The sequence below is a fragment of the Stylophora pistillata genome, chromosome 11 (assembly GCF_964205215.1).
Source record: "Stylophora pistillata chromosome 11, jaStyPist1.2, whole genome shotgun sequence".
Lineage (NCBI taxonomy): Eukaryota > Metazoa > Cnidaria > Anthozoa > Scleractinia > Pocilloporidae > Stylophora > Stylophora pistillata.
The window spans coordinates 8897117-8910910 of record NC_142529.1 but is presented as its reverse complement, the minus strand read 5'-3'; the positions used below and the strand labels follow the sequence as shown (position 1 = coordinate 8910910).

Here is a 13794-nt window from a genome sequence, read left to right as displayed (position 1 = left end):
ACCATACCGGTGACAAAAATCGCCGTGACAGAAGGGAACTCGGCAACCGAGCGAGCGTAAAGGAAAGTGGGAACCATCTATGCTTCCGCTTTCGATATTTTTCCCGAGTATTAATCCACTGCCCGCGGAAATTGGGAAATTCTGTTAAATATGGAAGATATACAGCCTGTTTCAGCTGCCGAACAAACGCCTTTCAGCGTGGAACTGAGTGAAGCGCCTCAACGCACAGCGAAAACAAGATTATTTGTGCGACGTCACTTTGGTTTCCAAAGACGACAGAGAGTTGAGGGCTCACAGAAATGTTCTTTCCGCCGCAAGTCCGTACTTTTGCAGACTTCTTCAGAGCGACATGAAAGAGAATCGAAAAGGGATTGTTCGGTTTGAGGAGATTTCAAGATCTGTTATGGAAGATGTTTTGAAATTCATCTACGCTGGAACTGTAGCGGTAACTCAGGAGAACGAACTTCAAACTCACTACAGTCTCAAGTTAAAAGAGCTTAAATATGACGTACGCGACGAAAGGCGAGCAAACAAAGTTCATCGTGTATGATATGTGATGATTTTTGTTGGCCTGGTCCTAAGGATCAACTCGAGGAGGGGCCGTAAAAAGTCAAAGGTCATATTGCGATGGTCGCTTTTTGTTGTTAATCTCATACTTAAATTCTGTATCGCAATAAGTAGTATAGGGCTTGGGGCTGTGAGACCAAAACGCCAAAAATGGTAAAAAATCAAGCTTTACCAAAGCAATTTGTATCATTCTTCAACCGATTCGCAGCGATTCATTTTCGATAGGCTCAGGACGACTTGATTTTCACCCTCTATAAAACCAAAAATAGTGAAAAAAATGAAGCTCTACCAAACTGTTTTGTATTACCATCAAACAAAATATGAAGGAAATTATGAAAATATTGAATACACAAAATCAAAATACACTTAAAGAAAATTCACGTTTACAAAATATGAAGGAAACTTTGGAAATATTGAATACACAAAATCAAATGAAACAAAAATTATCTAACCCATATATAGACATGAATAGAAACGAATTACAGAATCTGACAAAAGATCAACTGGTTGATATAATCATGAATTTAAGACCTGTTCCAAAATATCAACCCAAAACATTGAAGCGTAAATTTAAATTCGCTCCACAGTTCAAAAATGTGAAACAGATGGCTCAAGATTATGAAGAAAACATTATCAAACCACCTATTCCTCTACCAAGAACAAAAAAGCCTGTTCCTTTACCAAGAACAAAAATCAATGAGACAAATAAGGCTTTGAAAGGATATACTAAATCAGATGAAATAAACATAAAAAATGATAAAGATCCATTACTTCAAATGCAAAGCACAAGATTAGCTGTTGGTAAATATCTTAAAAAGTTATTGGACACAATGAAAGGTTTCAAATTCACAGAGACAATGAAAATTACCTTTGAGAAACATATTGGTGATGAAGTTCAAACAAAAACGGCGTACTTTAATAGCAAACCTCAAACAATAATAAATGAAACAGAAATAGCAGACTCTTTAAAATTAACAGAAGAACATATAACATTACAAATCGCACAATGGATTTCTGAAGGATCTGGTTGGCGTATTCAATCAGTTGATAATCACTGCATAAATACTGTGAAATATAATCCAACAAAAGGTTCATCTTATATTGAACTTCCATCAGAACTTAGAAATGCTAATAAAGGTTTGATCAATCTGAAAAATACAGATAATGAATGTTTCCGTTGGTGCCATATAAGACACTTAAATCCACAAGAGAAGTATCCTCAGAGGATCAAAAAAGTTGACAGAGCTTTTGTTGAGAAATTAGATTACACAGGAATTGAATTTCCGGTGACTATTAACCAAATCAACAAGATTGAAAAACAAAATAAAATCAACGTCAACGTATTTGGCTATGAGAATAAAGAAAAATACCCAATATACATCAGTAAGGAAACGAATAAAAATCATATGAATCTCTTATTAATAACAGAAGAAAATAAGAATTAACATTACATACTAATTAAAGATTTTAATAGGTTTATGTATAGCCAAAATAAACATAAGGAGAGAAAGCATTTCTGTATGTATTGTTTACAGTGTTTTAGTTCTGAAAGAGTCTTAATTGACCATAAAGCTAATTGCCTCCTAATCAATGGAGTTCAAGCTGTTAAGATGCCGACTAAAGACCACAACATATTAAAGTTCAATCATCATCATAAGCAACTACCACTTCCATTTGTAATCTACGCTGACTTTGAAGCAATAACGGAAAAAGTTCAAGGTTGTCAACAAACTGGTGCAAAATCTTTCACTGAAGCTTATCAAAAACATACTGACTGTGGATATGGCTACAAAGTTGTTTGCATTTACGATGACAAGTATACGAAACCTATTCAAATATATCGTGGCGAGAAAGCTGTTTATAAATTCATGGAACACATGCTTGAAGAGTTAAGATATTGTAAAAAGATTATCAAATCCAAATTTAACAAACCACTTAAAATGACTAAAGAAGATGAAAAACAATTTCAAAACGCTGATACATGCCATATATATTTGTGAACAGAAGTATACCAATGAAGATATTAGAGTGAGAGATCATTGTCACATAACTGGAAAATTCAGAGGCTCAGCTCATCAAGACTGTAATTTGAATTTTCGGATCAGTGATAAAATACCTGTGATATTTCATAATCTGAGAGGTTACGATTCACATTTCATTATGCAAGAAATTGGAGAGATTGTTAAGAACAACAGATATACAAACAAGAAAGGAGAAGAATGTGAAATGAACATTAACACAATTCCAAATAACATGGAAAAGTATATGGCTTTCATGCTAGGAAATAATCTCACTTTCATCGACAGTTTTCAGTTCATGAGTTCTAGCCTTGATAAACTAGTCAACAATCTACCTAAAGAAGCTTTCAAATATACCTCAGAACAATTTAAGAAAAACAAATTCGAGCTCATGACTAGAAAAGGTGTTTACCCTTATGATTACATGGATAGCTTTGATAAATTCGATGAGACAGAATTACTAATAAAAGATGAATTTTACAGCATACTGAATAATGAACATATCTCAGATGATGATTACAAACATGCTCAAAATGTGTGGAAAAAATTCAAGTTACAAACAATGGGTGATTATCATGATTTATACCTCAAATCTGACATATTGTTGTTGGCTGATGTGTTTGAAAACTTCAGACAAACTTGTCACCAATATTATAAACTCGACCCTTGTCACTATTTCACAAGCCCTGGACTATCTTGGGACGCTATGTTGAAAATGACTAATATAAAACTTGAATTAATGACTGATATTGATATGTTTCAGTTTATTGAAAAAGGAATGAGAGGTGGTACAAGTTATATTGCGAATCGATATGGAAAAGCAAACAACCAATACATGAACGATTACAATGAAAATGAACCATCAAAGTATATTATGTACCTTGACGCAAATAATCTGTACGGTTGGGCTATGTCACAATACCTTCCAACTGGTGGATTCAAATGGAAGAAGATTGATAAACTCAACCTTGATTCATATTAAGAAAATAGTAAAAAGGGATTAATACTAGAAGTTGATCTTGAATACCCAAAAGAGTTACATGATTTGCATAATGATTATCCATTAGCACCAGAAAAGATTAAAGTCACGTCAGACATGTTGTCACCATACAGTAAACAAATCGCTGAGAAATTTAACATATCAACAGGTCTTGTATCAAAATTGATTCCAACATTGTCAAACAAAGAGAAATACGTTCTGCATTACCGAAATCTTCAGTTATATCTCGATCTTGGAATGAAATTAAAAACTATCCATAGAGCACTTGAATTTAATCAGTCACCCTGGTTAAAACAATACATCGACTTTAATACACAAAAGAGAACTCAAGCTAAGAATGCTTTCGAGAAAGACTTTTTCAAATTAATAAATAATTCTGTATTTGGAAAGACGATGGAAAATCTTAGAAAGCGTGTTGATGTAAGACTCATCACTGACAAGAATAAGGTGTTGAAATTAGCATCTAGACCAACATTTGTGTCAAGTAAAATATTCAATGAGAATCTGGTTGCTGTACACAAAATCAAAGAAACATTAACTTTAAACAGACCAGCTTATATTGGTTTGTGTATTCTTGATCTTTCAAAGACTTTGATGTATGATTTCCATTATGGTTACATCAAACACAAATATGGAAACAAAGCAAAGTTATTATTTACAGACACTGATTCACTGACTTATGAAATTGAAGCGGACGATGTATACAAAGACTTCCAGAAGGATAGACATATGTTTGATAACAGTGATTATCCTGAAAACTCTCCATACTTTTACAAAAAGAACAAGAAAGTGATTGGTTAAATGAAAGATGAAGCTGCTGGAGTCCAGTAGTTGAATTTATTGGTCTGAGATCGAAGTTGTATAGTTACATTAAGAATAATAATCAAGGTAGTCGTACAGCGAAAGGTGTTAAGAAGAACGTGATTAAAAAAGACATTAAACATGAAAATTACAAAGATGTTTTATTCAATTCAAAACAAATGCATCACAAGATGAAAACCATCCGGAGTGACGAACATGAAATCTGTAGTTATGACTTAAATAAAGTATCATTAAGTTGCTTTGATGATAAACGATATATTCTCAAGGATGGTATCAATAGTTACGCATACGGACATTACAATTTAGTATAATGATATAGTATAATGTCTGAATACGATCTTATGATGTCTGTTTTTAAACATTATGAAAATAACCCACATGTTCTCATTGTTCATACTTTTGGAGAGTTTCTAAGTCGCAATAAAAGGATGCAAAAGGTGTATCAAAAAGGAATCACTGATCTTATCATCATTATTCATAATGAAAAGGTCATTTATTGCGAATTAAAGAGACCGGGTAAAAAGATTGAAATGAGACCTGAACAGGTACAATTCAGAAAGAGAGTTGAGGACAAAGATAATTACATTGTAAGCAATGATTTCAACCAAATAATTGATTTTATTGATTACCACGTTTTGAAACATAATTATCTTAAATTTCAATCCGATGTATGATTCTCCTATGGATATCTAATGTTTTATTATTTTTAAACTTCTGGTGACATAGTTTACATCTAATTCGAGCATCTTGGAAGAATATTACAAGCTACTACATATGACGTCACGGCACTGCAGTGCCGGCCTACTTACAATTACCACAAGTGCAGTCTATTTCATGTATCCAAGGCATTGCTTCAACTGGATGACCTTCAAAATATTCCACAACAGACTTCCCATTCTTATCAAACCATATAAATGGTAACTTACAACGTAACACCTTTCGTGATTCCCAAACAATAGCTATTGGTGATGACTCATTTCCTGTTTATCAAACCATGTCCAGACTGGTCAGCGGGGAACCCCCTAGATTCATTTCCGAGTAGTTATGAATAATATGCTCCGTTTCTAGGAAAAGTCACGCAATGATAAAAATATTCAGCCTTGCAAGGAGATATGCTGACCAAACTGAAAGAGGTGTCCTCAAATTCTTTTCAACTCTTCTGCGAAATAACATTGACATCTCAAGGTCGTATGCTTTCTTTTTAAAACGATTTTGTGAATTGGTTCAGAAATATCCACGTTTTTTGCAGTGTAAACTACCTATCAGTTTTTTCCAAAAGAACTTTAAAAAAATCCAAATCATATGCGCTGAAGACGAGATGATTTGGAAGGAATTGTGATGACATATAAGACGTTTCTAGACTTGCAATCATGGTAACCATGCAGTCTTGACCGTTGAAAAAATGTCTGAAATTGCACGCAACCTAGATAGCTTGTAAATCCTTGAAAGAAAACCAACTGTTGAAATCATTATTATATCCCTTCCATTTAACCAAAGCTCGTTTATTTTTATAATCTCTCTTTATTACTTTATCGATTCGAAATATTTCTTGTTTGGCTTTCAATAATTCAGGTTCATAGAAGCTTCCTTTGATTTCTTCGTTGTTCAAATCTCGCAATCGATAAGTGATTGGATTCGTGTACTGTATCTTGTCGATAATAAATATCTCTTCTGTCCAATTTGGAGTGTAGCCTTTATCGAATACTTGTCTTTTATACTTTGATATTCGAACCTTCTCACCGATTTCATATTTCGGTATACGTTGTTTTGATGTTAAGATACTGTCATCACCATAGAGATTAAAATAAACTATTCCTTCGTTCTTTTTATTAGACGCTTCTGTTGGTGTCATTTTTATTGATTTATGTTTGGTGTTATTGTACTGACTTAGAATTTTCGGTAAAATGTCGAAATATTGAGTATTGCCTTGGATAGTAAACTGTTTCCACATCTTGTTTTTAATCGTTCTATTCCATCGTTCGACAACAGACGATTTCTCTTCATTTTCGGTTGAATACAATTTAACACTATTTTTATCCAACAATTCTTCAACATGTTTATTATAAAATTCTTTACCCTTGTTAGTCCATAGGAACTTTGGCTTTCTTCCTTCTTTGAATATTCTTTTAAACGCTTCAGTGATTGACTCACCCTTCTTGTCTTTCAAAGGTTCAATCCAACCGTATTTACTGAATACATCAATAACCATGAGAAGATATCGATAGCCTTTGTTCCATTTACTGAATTTCTGCATTTCAACCAAATCTGCTGTCCATATTTCATCGATGTGGTTTACAATTATACGCCGCCGAGTGAATTTACGTTTGATGGGTTTGTGTAATTCATTTGCTAATTTGACTTGCCAATTTATTTCACTCGACGGCTTTTCACGTTTTTTTGTCTCACACCAAGACCTAATTTCTGTTTTGTATTGATGACATTTCTAGCTAGCCAATGACCCCATTGACGCTCATTCCATGGTACTGCGTCTAATGCTTTAACCATTTTACGATCAGCTATATTTTTGCATTTTTTATCACCTTTACAAACACTGTAATCAACATCATGCTGCATAGCAATTGCATCAGTCTTTCCAGTGGGTTTATCATATATTTCTAATATTTCACCGGTTGTGGGATTATATTTGACTTGTTTGTTAAGATCGTTATAAGGTCCTGTGTATTTATGACCTGGAAGAGTCCAACCACTTTTTGGTTTAGGTAATTTACCGATGAGTTTATGAATATCAACAGCGCCTCCTTTGTAAAGTGGATTAGTTGGATCATGAACACCTTGGGGTGAATACATTTCCATTGGATACCATTGTGAATAATCAATGTTTCCTCCACTTATCTTTTTACTCAAATCATTAGTGAAACTGTCAAGAGCTTGATCGAGATATTTGTTGGCTGTTTGTTTGATTTTACTCTTGGCATAATCTGATTTGATAGCTTTTTCAGCACCTTTTCGAGCAAGATAAGCACCACTGTTGGCTAATCCTTTGAAAACCATTTCACCTATTGAATGACTGTTTCCTACATCAAACAATGATCCACCCACAAACTTTGTTTTAGTTTTACCACAGTCTGAACAAATACATTTCAACATTATTCTACCATTTTTTGTTGGTTCATATCTTTCACTTCCTGGGACACATTCAGTAACTTTTTTCTGTTTTACACAATAAGACTTCATATATAAATAACTTATATTAAATTAAAATACTTTGCAATGAATCTTTCATTTTTCATAGTGTCATGTATATCAAACACTTGTAGAAGATCGAAATATGATTTACCTTTGTTCATCTCATTTAAGAAATACAAACAAAAGTATCCACAAGTTGATGTTTTAATGTTTTGAATTTGATTGTTTTGATGTAATAAAGTGATATTCTTCTTTTTAGCATGATTAACCATTTCTTGAAACGGTGGCATTCCAAATGAATCGAAGTAATTGATGACATTATCCTTAACAAAAGTTGTTACCCAATGTGATCCTGACATGTAAGATGGTTCGAGATTGTAAATGAAAAGTGCTTGTTTGTGATTGTGAGGAACCTTTTCATCTCTGCTTAGAACATTGTTGATTGGAATTTTCAGATATTTACACCATTCAAGTAGATCAAAGTTTGTTAAAGGGATTATTTTATGGAATTTTTTTTTTTTTTCACCTCTGCCATAAGTTCTACCATTTGGCCAATTACCAATAAATGGAGGTGGTGGGCCTAATCTAGGAGCTGATCCACCAGAAAATAAATTCTTAACAAAGTCAATAGCTAATGGAATACCAATTGAAGCAAGGATAGTCCCAATAGCTCCTCCATGTTGAGTCTTTGTTGGTATGACATAAACACCTTGTCCACTTTGTAAAGCATTGAGAATGTCCTTTTTCTGTTTTTCACTTAATAAATGTTTGTATTTAATGAGTTGATCTATTTTATTCTGTGGTATGAGAAAACCTGATCCAGAAATTGATTTAACAACTTGAGAAGCACCTTCTGAAGCCAATCCAGCCAAAGCAGAAAGACCTAATGTTTTTCCAATGGTTGGCAAAAGACTTTTTCCCATAGCGAGTATTGATGTTAAAAGGCTGCCTCCAATTTGGTTTCTAATGTTTGTTTTTGATAATTTTATATCCATACCTTTTTTCATTTGTTTACTTTTTTGTAATCTGTTCACAACTGTTTTTGGAACTAAGAGTTTATCATTTCCACTTAATGAGTTTGAGAATAATCTCAATGTTATTGACTGTTTGTCATGATATGCTTTACCTAAATTCTTTTTTTGATTTGGTGATAGTTTTACATTGATTTCAAATAACTGTACCATTATGATTATACGTTATACAATTCATATTATAAAACATATTTAATTAATGGTGTCAGGTCATTTAGCTGGGGGTCTATTCAATTGTGGTCTTAGACAATCAACAGTTCATTTCCAACTTTGTTTATTATAACTTCTTGTTCATAGAGTACAACAGCATTAACTGTAAAAACACTATCAGCAGCTGCTTGTGCATTCAGTTTGTATCTGAAAACAAGCTGTTTGGGATCTCTTGTAACCTTTTCAGTTTTAAAAGTGAGATCGAAATAAATGACTCCAAAAAGAGAATTGAAATTGCTTAGATTGAGTTGTGTACCTGAATTATAATCGTTCTTACGCATTGCATAACTCATCAAATCATTGAATATTCTTACTTTGGATTCGCTATCGTATTCCACTTCAGGATAAAATACACCATTGCCATATTCTAAACGGAAAGTTGTAAGGGAAGAACCATTTCCACGATCAGCGTTAATGTTGAAAGTGTCATATTCATATGGATTCAATTCATCATTATTGTCTTTATTTCTCTGAAAATAGACAAATACATGTTTTACATTATCGATGGATGGACTGATTTGAAAAAAGCCTGATGATCTAGTACCAGCTGATTGTTGGAACATTTCTTGATTATAAGTCCACTTATTAACTTTCATATAGTTTGATAGAAACTGTTGATAAAGACTATCTTTTGGAATCAATCTTGGAACCCATAAATAAAATCGATCAATAACCACACGACCATCATCAACAGCAGCCAGTTTTTGGATGAGATTTGCGTCACTTAACAATGTTAAAGTAAATTGTAATTGCATTGGTGTAACATACGATCTTCAAGCTCTTCGAAAAATGAATAACGGTTGAGAGGAATGATTACGTTTACATCATTGTTTCCAGTTGTTAACAATCGTCGAGCTTCAAATCCACTGTTTTGATTTGAATTAGCAATTCTGTAATCTGTATCAAGGTACCACAGACTGTTTTTGGCAACGCTTCTTGAGAAATCATCACTCTATTCAATCAAATTTTTCAAGTTGACTACTTTATGAAGATTATCCGTATCGTAAACGATTTTACCTCCACTTTTAGTAGTCATATGTTGAAGAAGTGAATGAGCACCGTTGATTACTGACACTCGATCTGCTCCGAAAGCAGCACCATCAGCTAGCTTTTGAACTTGAAACTGGACCTCAAAGTAAGCATTATACCAATCGAAAAAACTACTTCGATCGTTGACGGTGAATTTGTAATCAGCTTTAGATTGTGCATTATTATTAGCTGGGCTGCTAATAACATTATCGAGTTGTATTCGAGTTAATTCGTTTCGTTGTAAATATTCACTTGTTCTAAACATTATATTTATATGTTAGATTATTTTTTTTTACGTCTTATTCCATCACCACTTATCAGTCGATTTAGAATCATGTCTGTTGATTCTTCTTGTTTTGGTTTTGGTTTTGTAACAGAACTCTCTTGTTTTGGTTTTGTTGGTTTTGTGTTTCGTATTGAATGTAATTTTTTCATTATATAATCACCAGATTTTTGAGAAACAGCTTTTCCAAGACGTTCTCCAGCATGTGAAACACCTGCATCAAGAGTTTTTTTAGCAAATGGTTTAACAACTGATTTGAATATGGCTTTTATTGGTTTAAATAAATTATCAATAATGATACCAGAACCCTTTTGTTTATAGACAAAACGACCCAATTTTGGATGATAAATTTTTTTGTACTCAATCAATCTCATTATATTAATTAGTTATATTAATTGAGTGGTTTTAACAATAGTGAAAAAGCTGTGTCTTGTCCATTCAAATCAATAATTCTTCGTTTTCCATCAGTGATATAAATACGAATGGTTGATATTCTGCTTTTGTTTACTGGACTAAAAGTGACTCTCTGTGGTTCAAGAGTGAAACTATATGATGGTTGGATTACACTTGTACTGAAGCTGTAGATTATGTCTGTTTCTTGACCATCAACCATGCTTTCATTAATGAGATCACAATGAATGTTTAGAAGATCAGTATCTTGTGATAAATTGGGAACTTTTGTACCAACATGGGTTCCAGATGTAAGTAATGCTTTATTGAATCCAATAAGCTCATTAAAGTTACTCTCTCGAAGATCAAGTTGATAATTATTAGCCAGTGTTATTTCAACTCTAAAAATTGTTTTATCAAATTCTAATGTTATGGGATAAGTGTTATTGTCTTTTGTTAGAGATTTAATGTAATTGTTGAAATCTTCATAACTCCATACACCGGCTGGTAGATCGATTTCAGTGAAAGATGTACCGTTATCTTTACTATATTTAAGCTTCTGGTTATTGAGTGAACTGTTGACATTGAACCATGTGAAACTCATGTTTATAATTCTGTTAAGACCAATAACATACTGACGATTTTTGTCAAGAGTTATAGGTTGAACAAAACGAGTTGTAAAATCTGATGGTTTGTTTTTTCCAGATTTATTGTTATAACTTGTCAAAACAATTTCTCTTTCCATTATATGATATGGTTACATTATATTTTGAAATAATTATTGAACATTTTTGTGTATTGTTTCTTGTTTATGGTTGATGTCTTCAAGAGAGTATCAAGAATGGCTTGACCTGTGTTTCTCATTTTAATACTATTATTGCCGGCTATCATTTCACCAATGATGAGTTCGAGTTGTTTCACAAGCTGTTTGGGATTATTGTAAAAATGAACACCTGAACCTTGAATAGTCTTTAACTTTTTCTTATTATCTGAGATATATTTGTTTAACACAGAGCGTCTTATATCAATTTTTCTATTTTCTAATTGCTTTTCTGCATCATTTATTTCACCTTTATTATATCTTTTGGTAACATCACTTTTATATCCTTTTAATTGATTCCTTCGAGATTCAGCGTATTTAATGATTCGGGTTAATTTTGTTCTTTTACCTCTTTCACTAGGTATTTCTGATAAACTTTTATCAAGATCATCATAATTAATTACATTGAGATCATCTAAAATCATGTTTGCGGCATCTGAATCTTGTAGGCCATAATCAATGTCTTCATCATAGTCATATTCTGGTGGTTCTTCAAATGAATCCAACATTTCACCGAATGATTGATCACCATCATAAGGCTTAACTTTTCGCACCACTGCTGGTGGTTCCTTATAAGCATAAGGTGGTGGTGATATTGGAATTTGTTTTTCATCATATGGTTCATATCCACGATCATCATCTAAAAGACCCTCTACATCCATATCTTCAAATGGATCCACTTCTGGGTAATAATCAATGTGTGGAGTTTTACCTTTTTTCTTTGATTTTTTTCTAATTGGAGGTGTATTCAAATTACTTTCAATAACTTCATCTAATTTACCAGTCACTGGTTCAAACATTTGTTTAAATAATGTCTGGTTTGTTTGTTGGTTGATGTTAGTTTTCTTAATAGCATCATGAACTCTATTGATTTGGTTTCCAAGATTAGTTTTACTTTTCGCTAACTTTTGCCATTTTTTAAGACTCATATATAATATAAGTATATATTATAATGAGAATACCTAATTACAATGTTGAAGATAACAATAATGTTAACTTCAAGCAGGCACATAAATTAATGCCAGATAGATGTTTTCGAATGCTTATTTGTGGCCCAAGTGGTTCTGGTAAAACTAATTTGCTTCTTGATATGGTCTATAGACTTTTGTATTTCGATAAAATATATCTTTATGCTAAAAACCTTGAACAAACAAAATATCAACATATGATGCAAACATTTGAGCCTATTTCAGAAGAGGTGGGTTACCCAATTCTTGAAGTAAGCAATGATGAAATTATTCCTGTCACTGAAATGGATAATGAATCACAGAAAATTGTTATATTTGATGACTTTGTGTGTGAAAAGAACCAAAATCCACTGATTGAATATTTTATCAGAGGAAGACATAAGAACTGTTCAGTTATTTACTTAAGTCAGAGTTTCTATAAGACACCAAAGGATATAAGACTGAACTGCAGTCATTTTTGTATTTATGGTTTTCCAAGCAAAAATGAAAGAAATATGATATGTAGAGAAACTGGAATTCGAAAAGATAGTTATCAAAAAGCAACACAAGAGCCTTATTCATTCGTATATCTTGATAAGATAAAAAAATTTACTTCAAAGAACTTTGATGAAAAAGTATAATGTAATTAATATATATAATGAGTTATTCAAATGGATTATTAAATTATAAATCATCTGGTAGTGGTACTTTAAGAGGTCAACGAGGATTACCAGGTGTAGGGTTTAAATTGACTGCTTCTGGTGATTATGACATGGAAAACAAACAACTTAAGAACTTGAAAAATCCAACCGATAATCAAGATGCTTGTACAAAAGCTTATACCGACGATCATCTTCATACTGATGGAACACGACCCATGTCAGGTAATCTTGATATGCAAAACAACAAGATTATTAATCGTATATGAGCACGATCCTTCGCAGTAAAGCACTATTTGAGCAATAGTGAAAATCAGACCTGAAAAAAATTTCGGGCCTGTACGGGATTCGAACCACTGACCTCTGCGATACTAGTGCAGCGCTCTACCAATTGAGCTAACAAGCCAACTGGGAGCAGGCCATCAAATTAATTCGACATAAACCCGTAGATGATAAATCAAACAACAACAAACATATGAAACATATGTGTGAACTGCAGTTATGAGACTATATGAGCACGATCCTTCGCAGTAAAGCACTATTTGAGCAATAGTGAAAATCAGACCTGAAAAAAATTTCAGGCCTGTACGGGATTCGAACCACTGACCTCTGCGATACTAGTGCAGCGCCCTACCAATTGAGCTAACATTCATCGATGGTGTGAAAAGTGCACATTTGTCACATCTCAAGTTCATTCTAGATAAACCATTCATGACTACTAGCGGTGACATTAATATTCAACTTCAAAACACTAAAGGTTCTTGGGTGACAATAGCCAACACAGTAATGTTATATTTCCAAGCAAATACATCACTAAAAATACAGGCTGATAATAGTAATACACTTTTCGATGGAACAAGCAACAGTTACA

General features: G+C 33.0%; 1 pseudogene; it reads right to left on the bottom strand.

Moving 5' to 3' along the window:
• Positions 1–8086: 8086 nt before the first annotated feature.
• On the bottom strand, positions 8087–10351 carry LOC148719902 (uncharacterized; annotated as a pseudogene).
• Positions 10352–13794: the final 3443 nt, after the last annotated feature.